Here is a 21,534-nt window from a genome sequence, read left to right on the forward strand (position 1 = left end):
ATTCTCGGTTCAAATACCTCGTTACTATTTGGGCATTATGTGCAGGCGCTCCATCCTGCTGTAGCCACATATTCATTCTAGTGTCAAGAGGCACTTCTTCTAATAGTTCCGGAGGTGTAGTTTGAAGAAATCTTAAATAGCGATCTGCATTTAAAGTTCCTTCGTAAAAGTAAGGTCCAATAAGGAATCCATTTAATATGCCGCACCAAACATTGATACTAAAAATTCGTCGGTTACCTCTTTCTGTAATCCAACGAGGATGGTTTTCGGACCAAAAACGACAGTTGTGTCTATTAACGATTCCATTATTTTGAAATCGACTTTCGTCGCTCCATAAAATTTTCGAGAGAAAATTTGCATCTTGGCTATACAAATCGGACAATGTCGCTAAGAAATACATTCTTCTAGCATAATCGCCTGGTTCTAGTTTATGAACTAGTTTACTTTTGTAGGGGTGAAAAGAGTTTCTATGTAGAATTCTCCACGAAGAACTTATGGTAACACCGGTATTTTCTTTTATCTCTGATAGGGATATCTTGGGGTTATTATCAACCTGCTGAACTACAGCAGCAGTATTTTCATCATTTGTAGCCGTCCTGTTCCTATCTCTTTTAGGTTTTATGAAGCTGCCATATTCTCTTAAGTTTTTACATAAACTTGAAAAGGTTTTTGCATCGGGGACTCTTCTATGCGGATAACGCCGTGCGTAAACTCTTTTTGCTTCTCTACAATTGCATCTGCATTCTCCAAACACCAGTAACATGTCTACTTTTTCCTCATTGCTAAATTGCACCATTTTCACATAATGATTCTTAGTTTTTTTTTAACCGAACAAATTTGGATATTTCTTGTGACAAAATGTGACAATTTTTTGATACAGCAATAACAACTTACGTTTGTAATTGCACTTAAAACAACTGCGATAACAATGGTTGCCATAGTAACTAACATTCATGGCATACTTGTAAAAATAAGCGTTAATCACATTTTTTATTAATCAAGAAATGTTTACTTTAAATCGGTATAACTTAGAAACGGGTAAAGTAAATAAGTTTGAGTAAATAACAAAAAAGTTTTTAAATAATATGTACTTTTGTATGCACGTATTTCCAAAGTCTCTGCAATCGAATAATTTTTCGAAGCGTCGCGACGCCCAGCTCTTTGCAGGCGTCGAATTTTTTAAACTTTAGGAAATATCTACTTGACCCCACACTTTGACTACTTTTTACATAAATTAAATATTTCTGTTCGTTTTGGACTTATTGGCGTGCGGAGTTTTAAGTGAAAAACCCTGTATATATATATATATATATATATATATATATATATATATATATATATATATATATATATATATATATATATATATATATATATATATATATATATATATATATATATATGATGACACTATATTCCGGGATATCATCCGTTCGCTCGTTGAACTCCGACTGGAATCCTGCATCCGACTGGAATCCTGCAAATCCTGCATCCGACTGGAATCCTGCAGACGTTTCGCCAAAATCTCACTTGGCATCTTCAATGCTCGCGCTCCGAAAACACTTCGAACACTATATATATATATATATATATATATATATATATATATATATATATATATATATATATATATATATATATATAGACCCGGGCAAGCTGTAAGAATGAAATATGGCCGAACAGGTCCGTGCTTTGCGTAGATTTTAATTATTTGGGGTTTTGTTAGGAAAGATACTAAACAATATTTATTTATTTATGTATGTATTTATGTTTAAATCTAAAATAAAATTACAAATTATTTTTATTACCTATTTAAATTACTTAAAATTATTCACATAATATATCAGTATCATTATCGCTATCACCGCCTGTTTTAATTATTATTTATTCTATATTATTTGCAAAATGGAAATACGATTGTTCTGCTTTTTCTATATTTAACAGAATTTGCCAAACTTTGTGGAGGGATGTTAAGAACTTCGATTTCTATAAGTTTGAGGACATTGGACTCAACGCTGGGAAAAACATTTTTTTTTGCATAATTATCATAGACATATTTCTTTTGTTCAAGCTTTGTAGAATCTCAGTTAATTGCTTTTTGGTATAATCTTCGTGAAAATAAATGTCGTTATTATACATATAGTTTTGGATTGTTGCTTTTGTGTCACATGAGGAAGGAGTTTTAGTCAACTGTCTACTGTGATAACTTGCATTGTCCATTACAATGACTAGTTTGTTTTTAAGCCAACTTTCAAATAAAACAGCGGTGGTGTCTTCATGGTAATCCAGCATCGCATCTTTTTGTCCTCGCTGAAATGGGATTATTCTCAATTTTCCATACAGTTGATGTTGGAATTTTCGTCAATGTGGCCGTTTCTTCTAAAGATGCTTACTTGCTGGCACCACGTTCAATGGGAGTCAAATAAACATTGTTTATAACTTCTTTAGTCTCAATAGAATAGTGTTTTCTACATTTGGGAGGGAGCATCTCCTGAGATACACTAGACTCGCTGTATTACACACGAAATAAGAATGATTACTAATAAACTTAAACTTAGTAGTATACCAAACCAAAGAATATTAAACACAGGTAAGTATAAAATTATTTTCTATTACGGACCAAATTCGTTAATTTGAATTTAAATATCGTTGTGCGCGCCGCTGGTCGAAGCGCGGCGCGTGCTAAACTTTCTCCGCGACGGCGACGGTTGCAGCCACCCCCATTGTCGTCTTTTGTCACAATAAGGAAGAAATATTGACTGAAGCGGGGCCCGATATTTAAAAAATCCCCCCGGAAACTTTTTAATTTAAAACGATTCCGCATTGTCGTCGGATTTCGTGGAGAGGTGGGGGGTATACCCCCCCCCCCGTATTGTTTCGAGAGCGAACGAGCGGAACAATGGACCCAACGCGGTCTTCGGGTCGTCTTCAACCCAATGTCGGTAGCCATAATTTCCTCGGATAATTTGTTCGCAGAGGGCTTATATTTACTATTTTATTCCATAAAAAAATTGTAAAAAATGAAAGTTGAGCTTTTAATTAACGCAAGACGACATTCAAGAGACCTCTGACGTTAACGTTCGATCAAGTCCGGCAGATTGCGACACTTTTTATTGTTTCATAAATCTTTATTAATCTTTTTTTTTTTAATATTAATATCACCGATCAAGAAAATGAACCCTTGTCACCTCTCTAGCGGTACAACAAAAGTGGCAATATTTTAAAACAACAAAAGTTAAACAATTAGCACCGGTTTACAGTGATTTTTGGTGACCCTTTTTCCAAAACATTAACATACATATCTATGAATATGTTTGTTTCATGTTAGGCATGATTTTTAAATGAATTGATTTTTATGAAATAAAATGTGATTTAAGCACAGAACATACATAGTACGGTCTGTTCATAGATATAAGAAAGTGACCAATTGCTTTTAAATGGGATTATCCAATCTTTTAGAATTTGGAAATGGTGACTGGGATATCTACAAAAAATTAGGATTTACAGAGAACAACAAAGGCCAATTACTTACTTGGATGAAACCTGGTTCGACACTTATGATGCCCCAGAAAAGACTCAACTGATAAGTGTAAAATATTTTGCATGCTGGCTCTAAAGATGGTTGGATTCCAAATGGACTTTCTCTAAAGATTTTTCTCTGGATTACCATGAAGACACCACCGCTGATTTATTTGAAAGTTGGTTTAAAAACAAACTAGTTCCAAACATTCCTCCTAATAGCGTTATTGTAAGTTATCACAGTGGACAGATAACAAAAACCCCTGACTTATGTGACACAAAAGCAACAATCCAAAACTACATGTATAATAACGATATTTATTTTCACGAAGATTATACCAAAAAGCAATGAATTGAGGTTCTACAAAGCTTGAGCCTACAAAAGGAATACCTGTGTGATAAATATGCAAAAAATCTAGGGTATACAGTTTACCTTACCACTGTATATTTAATCCCATTGAGCATGTTTGGCACCAACTGAAATCTGCCATTCGTCGTAACAATGTTTTTCCCCGAAGTTTTTAATACATCCCTCCACAAAGTTGGGCAGATTCTGTTAAACATATAGAAAAAGCAGAACAATCGTATATCCATATTGCAAATAATACAGAACAAATAATAATTAGAACAGGCGATGATAGCGATATTGATACTGATATATTATGTTAATAATTTTAAGTAATTTAAGTAGGTAATAAAAATAATTTGTAATTTGTGGGCGATGCCAAACGTAAGTCCTCTTTGGCGAAGGTCTCCATTGGGGTCCCCCAAGGGTCCGTACTCGGACCTGCATTTTCTATAGTGTATGTCGTTGATCTATGTCGTTTTTTGGGGTCCGTCAAATGTGCTTCATTTGCGGACGATCCCAGTTTTACCTTATATGGTCCCAATAGGAGTGACCTGCACCACATTGTTGAGGAACTAATTTAAAATAAATAATAAAATAATTATTTGTTTATAATTTTTCTTTTCGCTAGATAAATACAACAACGGCGAACGGCAGTCGGCTAAACTACTTGGCATTACACTTGATAGTAGATAGCAGACTGGACTTCACTTAAGCGAAAACTATCTTAAAGCTGATTCGTCGTTAGAAAAATTAGGGAGAGCCTAGACCAAAACGCCCTAATGCTATTATGCTTTATTTCATTCCCACATACCATATGGCATAATATTATGGGGAAACTCTGTCAATGCTGTTCAAATATTCAGGACACAGAAAAGGGCTATAAGAATTCTTGCTAGGACTAAGCACAATGAACTCTGTACTCCATATATAAGATATAATGACACTGCCCTTATATTCTCTTTTAGAAATTCACAAAAATATTAATATATTTGAAGGTGTGTCTCATAGTTATCTAACACGTGCAAAAAATCTCATAAGAGTTCCAAACCACAGACTTGTTACATCAGGCAAAAATTCTTAACATTAACTTGAACAATATGCTTCCAGGTAGGTACAGACACATGGCTTTTGAGGTGTTCAAAACAAATATTAAGGTGTTGCCTATTGACAATTGGCAAAATCAAAAAAAAAATCTAAATTAAAATCTTTGGCTTACTGAAATGTATACTATCTTGCATTTGCTGTAGTGTTGTTGACCTTTACATTTGTTATTGTTCACTAGGAGATTTGCTTCAATTTTTTTTTGAAACTTTTAGGATTATCCATTTCCACAATAACAAGCGACGGGTTACGGGCATTCAATCGAGAATGCTGCACGGCGCACGGGATTTCCCACCGAAATAATTACCAATTTCGGTTGCGCGGGAGGTGGGGGGGGGCACTTGTAACTACCCCGAAATTTAATATCTGGCCGGTAAAATTCGATACGCAGCTCCGCCACACGAGGCTACTGAATTATTACGATTTTCGCGCATAATTTCGCGGTGATTGCCTTTTCGGGCCCCGCCCCCCGGCGCCCCGAACTATCGCTGCAATTTCTTCGGGAGTCGATCTCGAGCTTTTTTTTTTTTTTAATTAAAACCGTCCGTAACGCGAGACGAGATTCAGTTTTTAATTAAGGAAAAAGGAAAAATTGCAACAACGCCCCGCCCCACGCCCCCCGCTCCCGCGTTTTATTATTCATTTCGGGCGTTTAATATGGAACTCGAGAAGTTAGCCGATTCGTTTTGTTTGATAGTGTCAGGTTATGATCCACGCGTTTTATTTTATTTCTTTTTTAAGGGATAAACTGAGGGGTAATCAAGTCAAATCAGGCGAAAGTCGACTCGTAAAAACAGAAATGTTAAAAAAAATTAAGATATTTTGTTATATGGCGGAAAAATGATGTTTTCATTTTATACCTTAAAAACGAGAATGGAACAATAACATATTGCTATTTTAAGAACACATTTCCCGGATATTTTTTCATATTTGTGTTACAGTAAACATCGGTAAATATTAAAATTTGTCGAATGGCATTTTTTCAAATATCTCGCGCCCTGTATAATTGACGAAAAATGAAACTCTCTCTCTCTATACAGTTTACGATACTGTTCACATAAAATCATCCCATCTTTAACGGTTTTTCATGTATCGCCAATAATTTACCCAGAAAAACGGAAGTTTTTAAGATATTTTGGATTTTTTGCCTATAAACCACACACTCTGTACATGATTCAAACAATTTTCGAAGTAGAGGTTATAGCCCTGGATCTTCCACGAGTCCTGGTTCAAGAATTTTTTGAAAATAGTAAATGGTTTTCGAGAAAATAAGTTTTTCCGGAAACCACGCAATGCGCCGTAATAATCAATGACGTCATCGCGTCTTGACAGTCCCTGCAATAGCTATTTCAATATGGATTGTTTCAAATATCCCGGGCAGCGTGCGTGATAGACGAAAACCGTAAATACAAAAACTGTAGCTCTTGATGCGGCGCATGACACTGTTTGAACCTATTAGCGATATTTTTTACGATTTTTGATTTGCTTCCAATAATTTACTCTGTAAAAGAACAATTTTCTTGGTCTTTTAGATTTTTGCTTATAATTTGAAAACCCTGTATATAATCGAAAAAATGCCTAAAATAATGCCGAAATTTTTAAAAAAACACTTGGAAAAATTTGATTGCACCCAATTTCTACCGTTTAAACGTGGACACGGACTTTTACTTCTCTGCTAAATTTGAAGTTGATATCTGCCAATTTAGGACACTTAACGCATTTCTCTTTTAGCACCGAAAACAGAAAATAGGGGGAGCCATTTTTCAGTCTTTTGCGGCGCACAATGTATATTTTTGAAAAATTGTCAAGAAAAAAAGTTTGCGTCTGCGTCTTCTGGTTTAAGAATTTTTTTGGTCTCGTAAACGGTTTTTGAAAAATTATGTTCTTTGTAGGAGCCTTGCACACGCGATCTTTATCTTTTATAGAATACTTTTCGACCCGCCAGCCCCCCCAAGTTCCGTCACGGGGCAAAGCTGCATATATATACCAAATATGAAGTCGATTGCTTCAAATTTCATAGGTCCAAAAAATAGTCGAAAATCGCGAAAAAAATATGGTTTCCGGCCTCGGATCAGGGCCGTTTCTTATAAGATTATGTGCCCCGTGGAGGGTTAAAAAGAGGCAAATTTCAACTTTGTAGCTCCAATGGTTCGAAAGTTATTCAGGAAAAACCAAAAGACGAGAACGGAGAACAGACAGACAAAAAAAAATTTTTTTTCGACTCTGGTCATCGCTGTACCAACAGTCATAGGATCTACCACTTTCCGTTCATCGATTTTCGAAAGTATCTTTGCTTTGCGAAAGCATACTCCTCACTAAAGTCGATATATCGGTAACAGTATTTAGGGGACCCCCATTGGTACAGTGATAATCAGCGTAGAATTTTTTTTTTGTATTTTCTGTCTGTTCTCCGTTTCCGAGGTTTAAGCTAAAAGGTCCAAATCTTGCTCCTTTTCGACAATCCACTGAGTGCGCAATATGCGTGAAAGTGGCCGCGGTCAAACCTCGGCGGCCATATATATTTTTTTAATTTTCGACTGATTTTTTGACATCGCTACGAAGCACGATAAGTGTCCGAAATTTGAAGCAATCGACTTTAAATTTCGCACATATATGCAGCCCAGCCCCGTGACGGAACTTATTGAAATGGGGAGGCTGGGGAGTCGGGAAGTATTTTTAAAATATTAAAAATCACGTTTACAAGGGTGCAATCGAAACATTTATTGAACCAACAGATCCGTAAAATCGGGTTCTATACAACCTTATTCTTCATAATTTTCAAAAATGTACAGGGTGTGTCCGGTAGAAAACTGAAAATTGGGGTCCCCTTAAAATGACAAGTGACGATAACCAGAAGGCTGTGCTTCAGTTGTCAGTTTTCTTTACATGGTCTTGTAGTCCGTATGGATAGCCAAAACTTTGATATTTAAGGTTTTCAGCTATTGTACAGGGTGTTCAATTTATGCGTGCTAAATTAAGAAATGTAGCAAGTGTCTTGAGTCTGAAGCTATCGGCTTCAAATTTAGCAGAGAGGTAGAACTTCACACTTGCATTTAAGCCGTTGAAACTGGGCGCCATCGAATATCGCGAAGTATACTTATTTTACAAATTTTTGAAAATTTTTTTTGGGCTTTTTTGGGCTTTGAAAAGAATTATTTTCTCGAAAACCATTTACCTTATTGAAAAAATTTATTGACCAGGAAACGTAGGAATTTCAGGGCTATAACCCCTACTTTCAATATTTTGCAAATTATATACAGGGTGTGTTGTTTTTGGGCAAAAAAACTATAAAAGCGTGCAAAATTTCCGTTTTAATGGGTAAATCATAGGCGATTAAATGATAAATTATTATTAGTAATATCATAAACTGTCTCGAGAGAGAGTTTCAGGTTTCGTCTCCCATACAGGGTGCGCGAGAATTTTTATATTTATCAATGTTTGCTGTCATTTTGAAGTTCGCTGAGACAGACGTTTTGCACAGCGACGATTTTTCGAAAAAGTCCTGAGATCGTAATTCTAGAAGCAGATAAAGGTTGCAATATATATTCAAGATATATTCTTGACAAGATTTGTAAATAGCAAAACAATATACTCCTCGGGTGAGTTTTTTCGCATTTACTTGGATAATATGAGAATGATTGCTGATAGGTGGTATTTTGTTATGTATTACTTCCGTATTGTATTTCTTTGTGGGTCTTTTATGACGACCGTTTTTAGGTGTTAATATTGTAATGAATTCGATGAATACATAAATAAACAGTTGTATTTTGTATCAACATTTATCAGCTGTCTTATAAACAATTAATTTTTTAAAATACTTTATTTTAATTAATATATTCACGAGTAACCGGACAAGCTTCCAAGAAAGTTCTCCATTAGTGCAATTCAATTGAACTATAACTGCGTTTATTGAACAATTAAATGATTAGATAATAACCTCAAACGTCAAGGTCAAATGAAGCGATAATAAGATACGCCTCAAGAAGTGACAGCAACCTGTTAGATTTTATAATCCTATTTTGGCATTGCTTCAGCTGGATTTTATTTATTATTATGCCTGTCAAAATGATCATCTCAAAATTTTTGTCATTTGTAGACCAAAAAAATTCCTCTCATTAATTTGGGGAAAATTATTATTATTGTTGTTACAATATTTCTAAATGTTATTCTATTTTATTATTAATACCCTCAATACATTAGCAGATGCTCTCGATTCCTGCCTAAGTGTTTAAATTCATTTTTCATCAAATTTGACATAAGGAGGAAGCAGAAGGATATTTTTTGGGCCTACAAAAGATATAAATTTCACCAGAAGTTTGATTGATGATTGATTGAAGGTTGTAGAAATAAAGAACTGAGTAGCGTTGCAAAAATATTGTCAATTCCGTTGCTTATTTTGAAATATTTTCTCTCATATTGCAACTAAATAGATTTCGTGTCGGATTTATCCATTTCCTTTCCCTTTGTTTGCTTTTTGACTTATTCACACAAGATCGCAAACGGTATAATTCGGATCACACTATACCCTTCGCCTGCATAATTCGGACCGGACTATACGGGTTGTTTTAACATGTCGGTTTGCCCGGATGCTCCGTCGATCCGAATGGGCATTTGCCGCGTGAATAAAATACAGGCTTGTATCCGGGTGGGGGGACGGGGGGATCAAAAGGATACGTGTTTGGGTTTGGATCGGGCCTCGGGCGCGTAGATCGCCTGACAAAAGAGATTATTTTGGTTGCCACGCGAACCGGACGAGGTTTAAATAGAGAACGGGCTCTATGTCTCTATGATACGGTGCAGGTGTGCAATTTCCTGCGACCGGGGTTTTTATTCGGCAGCAATTGCGAGGTACGTAAGCGCGGGATATCGGAAAATCCGTCTGGGTTTTAAAGTACGCGGAAAAATGGAGACGCTACTCGCAATTTATCTCTGATCGCGTTTTATAACCGCCCGCGTCGCTGGAAAATATTTCCTCTTTTTCGTTTTTATTTCTTCTTCATTTTGCTGGTGCCAGTTTGGGAATCGGCTAGGAAAATTTTATTTAGAACTGGGCGGATGTAATGGGGACTGTTTTCATTGGGTTTGTGGTGGTCTATGCAAATAACAGTGGTCTGTGTAAATAAGAGTCTAGAAACGCTCTCTATTGTGAAAATATTAGTTTTAAATAAATACAAAAATATTCAAACGCGACTGAATTATAAAAAAAGTTTGTTTAGAGCAACTTTGTGTTGTATGCCGTACTTTTTCTAAGACCGATCATCATGTTGGCTGCTATTTTGACAGATATTCATGGCACGCCACTAATGTCTCTTAACCCATTTTGTCCCGGTGGTGGGTTAAACCTATTCTATGATTTTTTTTCTCATATCCAAGAAATATTTTTGCATATCCATTTAGAAATTTTATTATTTTCACTACCAAAGGACATAAAACCGTTGAAATCACTAATTTATGTGTAAAGGAAAGATCTTATCTATGACTTCAAAAGTTAACAAAAGCGGTACATAAATTTGTATCACATTTTCAAGTAAATCCAAAATAGTAAAAAAAAAATATTTTGGATTTGTATTGCCAATTTTGTTAAGTCTATAGAATGTAGATTACATCGCAGAAAACATACATTGGGAATACTATATTGGGATTACTATATATACACTATTTTTATCTGTGAAACAAAACTTTGTTATTGCAAGTCTAGACAAGTCAGCGCATGTAGTAGAAACATCCAACGATTAGCGTGTTCTTTAGTATTACTTTGTGCCTTGTGCAGTGAACGTTACAGTTGGTAAAATATGGCATTTCCGAGGTATTTGAAAGTCGTAAGTATTATTTGGATGTACGTATTCTTATGTGTCTTTATCAATTGTAATATTTACAAACCACCTGCTACTATATATACCGAAAAATGACCATAAAACCTTAATTAATGTTGTTGTGAGAATTTAAGTTCAACAAAGAGAGATATTTAAATCTAATTGATGGTTAAGCGACACGTTTCAATGTCTCATTTTGTTAATCTCCATGGCTTCCAATAAATTTAATTTTCTTCTTTTTGTGGCTGTATGTAAAATATCAAAAAAGAACATATGGACGCGGTCTATATTCCACCCGATGTGAATACCTTCACTGACGAAGAAGATATGAACGATAACATAAATCTACAAGAGTTTGGGGAACGAACTGATATAGTTGGAACTTTCGAGTTACATACACCGAATGATACAGCCGTCCTGCAACCGTCTTGTAATTCATCAACTGCTGAAACTGGATGGGAAATGAAAAAAAAAAATGAAAATTATCACTGATGGGGTTTGTGATTGAATAAAATACATCGCACCCTCTTCATATGCAGTACTTTGAATTTTTCCAAGCATTTTAAACATTTTACTTGCTGAAAAAGAAGAAGTATTCTGTAAGACTTATGCAAAAGTGGTAAGTTCTCATTAATTAATTTGAAATACTTAATTGAATATATTTTAAACATTGCGATTGCGAGAGAAAATCAGAAATAGATCAGCACGTCGCCGCTGGAAAACATGCTTTTCGGGGGCAGCTTCAAGAACAACCGATCAAGACAATTTTTATTTTCACTTACGTGAAGCGCTGTTAAGTGCAAATATCCTCCTTAATATGGTACAGAACACTAAATTTGAAAAGTTTTTAGAAACATTTTGCAACAAAAACGTACCTCATGAAAGTAAATTAAAAAATGTCATTATTTTTCTTAAGGAAAACATTGGCGTGTCATTTCGGAAATATACCTCAGAGTTTACGTACTTCGTAGTCGAACTTTTATTTTTTGAAGTATTTTAATTAAACAGATAGACAATCACTTAAGAAATAATAATGTATTACAGACATTAAAAAAATACATTTTATTTTTGAAAACTTTACCACCCTGTATCTCAAAAGTTAAGACATTTGGGACATATGTCTATATGAAGTTTTATATATTATATATAATTGTACTATATTATATGATTGTATATTATTATATAAATGAAAAACAGAAAATATTAAAACAGCTTCAACTCATGAAAACCTACTACATTTTTGTTATACGTTTGCTTATAAACCACGGATCGGCAAAAAATTAGTCACGTGTTTTCCACCCTAGGAAATCCGACCTGTATGTACATGATAGGTGTATAACTTCTATAATATATTGTCATTGTCATTGTCATTGTCAATTTTTCTGTTTTCTGAAGTTATTAGCAACTTACGTTTTATTTTTTTTATTTAATGTTTGTTTTTGTTTATTGTAAATATAGAAGAAATAATTATAATGTATAGAGTATTGTGTCAAAGTCTTTCTAGGTTTTTGATGGCAGCACGGGCTTGTTGTCAACAGGTGTTTTCATATTTGTTTACACTGAAAATAAATATATCATTGACGTATATTTTCATGCAATAGCGAATGTATTTTTATGTATTTTAGTTTAGGAATATTTATTATTTTTCCATTTATTTTATGACGTATTACATTATTTGTATTTAATTTTTGGTTTGCCGGTCTTGGCTTTGATTTATATTTCCATGTTGCACCGAAAGTATTTTTTAAGTATTTTAGTCGCGAAATTTTTTTATGTATTTTTTTAAATGTTGGGAGGACTTTTTTCTCGATTTTTGATAAAAGGGAAACAGCAGAAACTTTTGCAACGTTTAAAGCTTTGAGTTTTTCTTCACCATCTAGACTATAAGTTCATCAAATCCTCATCTTTTTTGGGAATATTTCATAACAAAGATAAATAAATTTATGTTATAGGTATGTTTTTTCACCCTGAAATGATTTCAACCTGTATGTTTAAGATAGGAATATAATAAAATTCTTTTTGATGTTGTAAAATTTTCTAAAATAATTTCCTTAATTATTCATTGTAAAAATCCATGCTATTGTGGCTTCTCGTAATTATTTTTCTATTTTGTTACTCATACAACATTAAATTAAAATCATTAACAGCCAATTTTCACATTATAAATTCATTTATGTTATGACGTGTTACATTTTTATATTTTATTTTGGTTTTCGTTGATTGTAAATATACAGAAAATAATTATAATGTATAGTCTGGATGTCCTGCTCTATTTTCATATTTATTTTTTTTATTATCATTTATGTATTTTCATATTTATTAATTCCGAAAATAAATATTTTATTAATTTATGTTTCGATGTAGTACCGAAACTCCATTTTAACTATTTTAGTCCCGAAAATTAATTTATTAATTTTTTTAAATGCTAGGACTCAAATATTTTAAATTTCTAGGTGTATGACAATTTGTATGTCCTTTTTTCGGAGGCCCATTTCCTATTTATAAATTTGAAAAGACACTAAACTATTTTCAAATTTTAAAATAGCAAGTAGCAAACTTTTACTTCCATGATAAAATGGCGCCCCTGTCCAAAAAAAAGGGCGCGAGTTTTTTCAGATATTTTTCCCAAAAAAGAAACTATAGCTGCAACGTTTAAAGCTTCAAAGTTCTCTTTTCCATCTAGACCATAAGCTAGGTAGGTCAACGACGGGGGGCGTAACGGGGGACAACCGCTTAAACTACGACTTCCGGGGGTCAGCCGAAGGGGGGTGGTAAAACTGCGTACGCCGGTGCAACCCGCTGCAATCTCGACGGCCATTACAACGTGGATTTTTCTTTGCGGCTCGAGCTTAACGGCGCGCCGTAAAAACCTTTTTAACGCCCCCCCCCCCTATGCCCCGCTAAAACCGGGCAGTTTGGGGCGAAAAATTACGTTAGTTTTTGCCGCCTTTACGACGGGGGGAGTTTTTTTGGTAATTGAAACGGCTTTTATGGTTCGGACGGCTAACGAGACCCCCCCGGCTCCCGGGGCCCCCTTTTAATTAAAGTTAACGCTGAGGTTTTAAGGCGGTCGGTCCTTTACGAGAGCGGAAAAAATAGACGTCGACCTATTCGCGGGGGTGAGGGGACGAATGACATTTCGGTTATTTTTAGCGCTTCGGGGGTGACCGTCACCGACTCCCCCGTGCGTATTGCCCGCAAGGAAGCAATGATCTCCCAGAGAATCTAATTATAAACATACAAAAAAATATATATAAAGCTTTCGGAAGTTTCTTTGAAAAATGAACTCTAATCTTACTGGCTTGTTATAGCATATTCGTATTATCCATTATAACGAAAGCAAACTTATTGTGCAACCACCTGCCGAAGTTCGTATTATTTTTATTTATTGTTTACCAGAAATGAGATTTCAAATACACAGATGAAATTACAGTTTTATTTTTACTTGTTTAGTAGTATGTTTACAATAAGATCAGCGAGACTTTTTTTTTGAAAGAAACATCCACAGGCTACCGTTGAACTTTTTACAAAGCTTCTGAATTCCTCCTGCGTCGGTTTTTGTTGAGTCGAAATTGCTGACGTTTCGTCAATCATCCTGTGGGCTTCATCTGAGCTTGACTGAGACTCAGGACATACATCCTTTTACGAGTAACTTAGAATATTTTTACAAAATAGTGTAAGTCGCGACACTGACAAAAACCACCGTCGCGTATTTCGCAGCCCACAAAGGCGCACCCGTGTCTTCTCCGATGCCCCTCAAACGCGAGGGTTGAATCCGCCGCCTCCGAGTAGTTGCGGTGTGACCGCCCGTAACAAAGAAAACCGATTAATTGTTCGTGTCGGGGCTTCGCCGAGTTAGGGCCCCATTCCGGAGCCAGACGACGCGCGAGCATCCCCGCCGTCCCGCACACCCCGTTATTAGCGGAGCCCCCCGAATTTATGCGTCGGCACGAAGGGCGGCAGGGTGCAAATATTCGGAAACGTCCGGACGCGGAGGATTCGCCCCCGCCTCCCACCGCTCGGGGGGGCGATCGAAATTTGGCGGAGGTTGTTGCGAAAATCGGATTCCGCGGCCTCAGATACCTCTTTGTATATCTACTAGCGAATTTTAAATTTCTGTGGGCGCCATCGCTTATAGATAAATGGCTTTGTTGAAGTAAATGGATAAAATAGTGAGGGTTAAAACGTATTGGTATGTTTGTTAGGTGCTAAGCAATTTGCTTCACTTACTTTGCGAATAATTGGAAATAAAAACCACAAAAACTCAAAACTCTGTCGCATGCAGAGAAAAATGATCATCTGTGGCTGGCGCAGATTGTTTTCCCGTATGATTTGCCCTCCTTTGGTTACACACGCCGGTGCCAGTGGTTTGGCTTTGTTTGTCAAATACTGCTCTGCATTTTTGGCATGATCTAACAGCAGCTCTCTCTCTCTCTATCATACATAAAACACAATGAGTTGAAGGAAAACATTATCACAACAATTGAACAAGCGAGTTGATGGGTCAGTCGGAATCAGTCAGCATTTACATGACTTAATAATAACAATATCAAAAAAGTAGTAGGGATTAGTTACTTTCGCGTCCACCATCAACCACATATGAACTTACTGATTACTAACCAAAGCTTGTCAACAGATCGAATCTTATAGTGTTATTGAACGTTTGGCGTTATTGGCCGAAGAAGATTTGTCACATTAAGTACACATTGGTTATGTACATTTAATGTCATATATGAAGGCAAATTGCTTATACAGATGCGAACAAAATGTCTAGGTGATGAATCAAATTTCAAAATGCCTTTGCACAAAGGGGGATCAAACTAACCAAAAATGTATTGATGAGATCGAATGTTATATTGTTTATCCAACGACTCGACTGAATATATATTGTTATATTAAGTACACAATGGTTATATACATTTAACAAATGACTTTGTGGATTATGCATAATCAGTCAGCATTAAATTAAAATACCATTGGAACGATTCAGCGCGCACACCGTATCAGTAGCAATTACATTGACAAATTAAATGAAGTATGATAGATAAATGTAATAGTAATATGGAACAACAGAAAGTTATTAAAAGTAAAAATAAAACGAATAACATCGACAATCAAATTATTTGAGAAGTTCGAAGCTTCAGAAAGAATTTAATTCAACGTGATTTTGCTGAATCCGGTATACCATTAAAAATTACAACAGCGTTATAAGAAAATGATTTGCGAAACAAAGATAAACGATATCGTGGTAGTGAGACTGCGTAGGGGTGCCTTGAAGCCACTGATTGAACATTACGAAACTGTAATTTAACTCGTAAGTAGGACAGATTGGATGTGCTGATAATTTGGAGAACCATTGACGCCAAAAAGTACTTGAAGGTACTGTCAATTTTTAGCCAGTTAAGTTCCTGGATTTTGTGGGAAATCCTATCAAATTTACGCAAGCCGAAAATAAATCTGCAACAGCTGTTTTGAATTTTGCAGTACACCTGATGAAACAGGGAGAAAAAGCAGTTTTATAAAAATCGAGTGGTAACTTCATCGGAGCCGAAGTAACTCAATTTGGCGCACATAAGGTTATGGTCAAGCCGATCAAAGGCTTTAGAGTAATCTAAAGATATAAGTACGGTCGCAAGACCATTATCTAAAGAACTAATAATGTGATCGTTGATGTGTAATAGTACTAAAACCTTTACAAAATACAGATTGACTCTTAGTGATATTGTTATATTAAACGAAAACATATTGTTATATTAATTATACAATGATTATATACATTTAACAAGCAAGGTTGTGGGTTAGGCGGAATCAGTCATCATTAAATGTAATACAATATCAAGGCAAATTGCTTACGCCGGGTGTTAACATCCATCAGTCATCCACTAATGTATTAATTTCGGTTTCAAGCAGAGTAGTAGCGATTGTTTACTTCTCCACCCACTCTTCCAGAAAAAAATGAAATGACAGATGCCCCACCAATCAAAGCTTCGCCACTCGTGCGCGGGTGGCGGCACAGGTCAAAATGATTTTTCAATGGAGAACAAAAACACTGAGGTTTCGAACGCATTTGATGATGCATGACTGATGATATCCAAGACTAAGATTTTAATTCGATGAGAATAATTATTTTCAAATTATGCATTGATCAAGAAAATCAAATCAGTTTAATGAACGAAATTTTTATCAAGTTAAAAGCCTAAAACATGTGTTTTCCTTAGAGGTTATTTTTTTCTGTGTGTACACTTCATCATGCCACGCACCCCCTGGAGGAAAAAAAGGGTAAATAAATAAATAAATAAATTGATAAATAAAAAGAATGTATTGATTTACTTACCCTTAGTGCTCGGAGTTCTAGAGCGAGGTGGGCGGTGGGTCCACCAATTATTAAGAAAATATAGCATTATTTAACCTCAGGGCGCCAGGAAGTAGAAGACCTGCCAGTCCCTCAGATTGTTCGAGGAACCCGATGTTTTGCGATGAAATAAATATTAACAAAACGGAAAAGGAAAAACAAAAGGTATGCCTAATAATATCTCGCGAGGCGCTTACATAAAATTTCACCTCGTTTATTCAAATGTGCTCCAAAACACGAGCCCTCCTAAAGGGGGTACCGGTGCTCAAGGACAGTACAGTGGTCCAATGAGAATATGGGTGCACCAAGGAAAATACGGGTGCTCCAAGGAGAGTACGGGTGCTCCAAGGACGGTACGGGTGCTCCAAGGATCCTTAAAGTTTCCGCGCTTAAGCCGACAGCGGCAAAATTCCGAATACCGAAATTTATTGACTCTCTAAAGAGTGAATAGAATGGTAAAGGTAACAAAAGCTAAACAATTAAAGAATTTACCTCGGTAGATGTTCTTGGGGGTGGAAGCTTGGTGGGCAGCAGGTAGTCGTCAAATTCTCTCACAGAGTAAGTGTGGGCAGTTCTTCAAAAGAACCAAAAATACGAACAGCAACGGAATTACCAAATCGAATTTTACCCTATATCCGCAAAGCGATGGCTGAAGAAAAGGACAGTATGTTAATCACTTTTGGCTAGCCACCACACTGTTCTTCTACCAAACAACAGGAAAACGATACCACGCGTGTCGCTCAGAGCTAGGAGTGAGAAAGATAAATAGAGTACTTCCTCAGATATTCCAGAAAGATGCTGGAACGGAGAGAAATCACAGAACTTGTTGCATAAGGCCATACGCCCAGTGATACTGGCGGTACGAATTTATTTCGCGTACCAATTATTTATTGTTAAAAGGATATAAAGAGACCATTTATTAGGAAGTGAGTATTTAAAACATCAGTAATAATTACTAAATAAAGCGAATTAAATGACGACTTTCTTAGCATGGTAGCACTGCCGTAGACGTTAGAGCAAATCGGGTGTTTGCCGGTGAGGCAGGAAAAAAGAAATCGATTACCGGATCGTATTCCACTATAATAACTATTCTAAAATGTTACAATCATATTCGCGTATCGAACATAAAACTAATCTTCTAAGTGACAGATGTTCTTCTAAAATCGACCAAAGATTGCAAAACGGAGTCCACTGCCAGTATGTGCGGTATAGACCATTAACACGAAGCTTACGTGGATCCTCTTCGTGCTCGCTCGTAGAACAAAAAAGTAATCGCCCGAAAAATAACACGACGCCCGGCGTCGGCAGCGATTTTAACCCGCCAACTTTCGGGTTCGGCGTGGAGGGGGTGCGAAACGGAAAAAGAACGATGCGACAGATCGCCGCCATCCGTCACCCCCCGGTGGCACTCCGGGAGATTTAGACAGACATGTCTTCTCGCAGCCCCGTTCTGTATTCGGAACACGTAAGAGCATTAGGAATTTATTCTGAAATCGCGAGCACACACACATTTGGGACGCTTTACGGGCCCGTAAAACCGGGTCCCTACGATCTTTTAAAATCTCATATTAAAAGCTCGCATGACAGCTAGTTCGAATATATAAAACCGAGCAGGGCGCGCCCATATTACATTGTCGGAATTTTCGCCCGCATTTTTCTTGCGCCGGTTTTCGATTGGGGTCCGAATAGCCCATCCCCGCGACCCCTGCTTCCTCGAAAATATCGAAAATAGCTACACTGAAGCGTTAAGAAACATAATTCTAATCATCTAAAATGCAAAATATATAGTTATACGTATTTCAAGGAACTATTTTATAATGCGTTGTAATCAAAAGACTTTATATATTAGTTGTTTTGTTACCGTGGTGACGTATGTAAATATTAATAATGTGTAAATACACTGAGTAGTTCTTGGCAATTATCAACGCTATTAGTATTTTTCATACAGTTCCGTCGATTACTCATTGAAAATCGCTTTGACCTGTATTTGTTCTTGCATTATGAGTGGTGGTGGTAGTTATCTCCCCTCATTACATGTACCACTGAAATAATGATCTTTTTTCAGACTCATCTATGTCCTACGCTATAGAACAGCACCGACAACACATAAATGTTGTCCTTGACCCGCTCTATTTACTTGCATAAAATCGATTAAATCGAATTTTAGGCAACGAAACTTATGTCTTGGCAACGGTAGATCCTAAAGGACCATCATTAATACAGTGTCTGTTCTCCGTTCTCTGTTCTCTGTCCTTTGTTCCGCAACAACGCTTCATGAAAACGCACATAACTTTCGAACGGTTCGAAGTAAGATACTAAAATAGCTCCTTTGCAAAAGCCCGGGAGATATCGGAACGTTGCCTCCATCTTTTTTTAGCGCTTTTCCTATGTTTTTTGAAAGTCGCTATGAAACACGATAAGAGTCCGAAATTTGAAGCCATGGACTTTAAATTTGGCATCCATATGACGGAACTTATTGAAATTGGGGGGCTGTGCAGTCGAAAACAAAGTTATCTTTATTTTTGACAAGGATACTAAAAATATCAAAATGTTCCTTAAAAATTCCTTAAAAATTTTAAATTTAATCTTGGTCCAGCACTTATCGGACAACCTGTATATATTAAAAATACATAATTTTAAAATTTAATTTAAACCATAAAAATTTTGTTTAAACTTTTTTTTCTCAAATCAGTAGTTCCTGAGAAAAGGTGCCCACCACTGTACATTCCATGTTACTCTCTAACCCTCTCACACCTACGATAACACTATAACCGAATAATATTTTTCGTGACCTGTATAAGGATATATGAGTAAATGTTCCCCCCCCCCCCCCCCCCCGCGATTTGTCGACGAGAACTAGTTTTATGACGCACTTAAAAAAAACTGAGACCACATACCCAAACAGAACAGTTCGTTATATTCTTAATTTATCCGGATTCGTCATCATTGTGTTCTGTCATCGTCGTCGAATACGCCACGTCACCGGAAAGCTGCTTTCCGGGGACACCGGTTCCCGTTTAATCCAGCGGATGTGTCTGCAGGATCAAGCACCGTGTGGCGTATTAATTTTCCATCTATTAGCATCGGATTATCCCGGAGAGCGTCTCTAAGCATGTTCCGGAGCGTTTAGCGCCAAAACGTATTTTTGCATGACGGGGTTAGTGAGGCTACAGTTTAATTGGGGATAGTCATTATAGCCGAAAAAGAAGATACCCAAGCCTAAAGGGCGATGGGATACCTTATCGTATACGTTTTAACAATTTAGGTTGACGAATTACAGTTGTTAACCTCAAAACCGAATCCCGCCGACCTGTAACCCGAAACTGGCAAGTGGACGCCAGTTCCCCAAAGTTAATCAACCCCAGCGCCGTCAACGTTACCCTGCAAGGGGGAGGGAGCGCAATCCCACCCCAAGACCGCCCGATCCGATCCGATGGTTTAAATGTCTAAGTTCGGTAATGCGCCTTAATCGTCCGTGTTTATTTAGTAACCATCAAATTTGGATTCCGGAGCCCCGGAATAATTATTCGCCGACGACACGGACCCCGCCCGGAACCGTAAAGTTCTAATGGAAGTGGGTTAACGGGAGTCGAGCTGAAAACCGAAATGTCCGCGGAAATTCCCAGTTCCCGGTTGACGCTCGAGTGTTGCACGTAGCAAAAAACTGAAGCTTGGATTGGGAGCGGGCGCAGGAATTATTTTCGTCCCTCACCTGATGAATTTAGCTCTGACGTTCAGAATTCTTCAATCATTTTTAAATAAAAAATCTCGCTGGTCGTTGAATTCGACCGTTCTTGAGATATTTTGACTTGAAGTAAAGTAAAAAAGTAAAACAATTTTTTAAAATAACTTGTTTATTTAACAAGACAACTTGTTACTTTCCAAAAATCGATGAAATCGATTCTTTTAGAAAGTATTTTTTTTTGTCTGTCCGTTCTCCGTTCTCACAACATCTTTTCCTCCAAAACCAATCCGATCGGAAAAATTTTAAGTGGGAGACCCGGCGCTATAACCTTTGTTTTACGCGTTTTTTTGGTTATATACGATATATGCGACGATCTTGCCCCGCCCAATGACACTTTTTCGAAAGCAATCCTGTTTTTAAATACAATGAAGATGAAAACCAAATAAAACCGAAGTGACAGGCGAGATCAAAGTAAAATAAAAACGTAAACAAATATAACATTTTCACCCACAATACACAATCTTTTACCATTAAAATACTTTAAGAAATCATCTTGCGAAATTTCAGACAATTATCAAGTAACACCCTCTTCATGGGCACAGAACCCTAAAAGTCAATCTACTTACGTTGCCGATCGCAGAGTAGAAACTTTTTATTTAATTGTGACCACGCGTAACGTCCCCGGGACACATCCCAGAAAATATCCGCCATTTGT

The 21,534-nt window shown here is 36.6% G+C and overlaps 1 protein-coding gene across 2 annotated transcripts in view; it reads right to left on the reverse strand.

The window, feature by feature from the left end:
* LOC132707053 (prolactin-releasing peptide receptor-like) overlaps positions 1 to 21,534 on the reverse strand; it is an 82,024-nt gene that overhangs the window by 19,292 nt on the left and 41,198 nt on the right. Inside the window, exon 1 of one of the 2 annotated variants that reach the window (XM_060678696.1) lies at positions 15,013 to 15,034. The exons of the other annotated variant lie outside the window; for it this stretch is intronic. The gene's annotated coding sequence lies outside the window, so the exon portion shown is untranslated. Of the gene's footprint in view, positions 1 to 15,012; positions 15,035 to 21,534 lie in introns of those variants that run through there. 2 annotated transcript variants of the gene reach the window in all.

This window comes from Cylas formicarius, unplaced genomic scaffold, assembly GCF_029955315.1.
Source record: "Cylas formicarius isolate icCylForm1 unplaced genomic scaffold, icCylForm1.1 PGA_scaffold_9__14_contigs__length_23061073, whole genome shotgun sequence".
Lineage (NCBI taxonomy): Eukaryota > Metazoa > Arthropoda > Insecta > Coleoptera > Brentidae > Cylas > Cylas formicarius.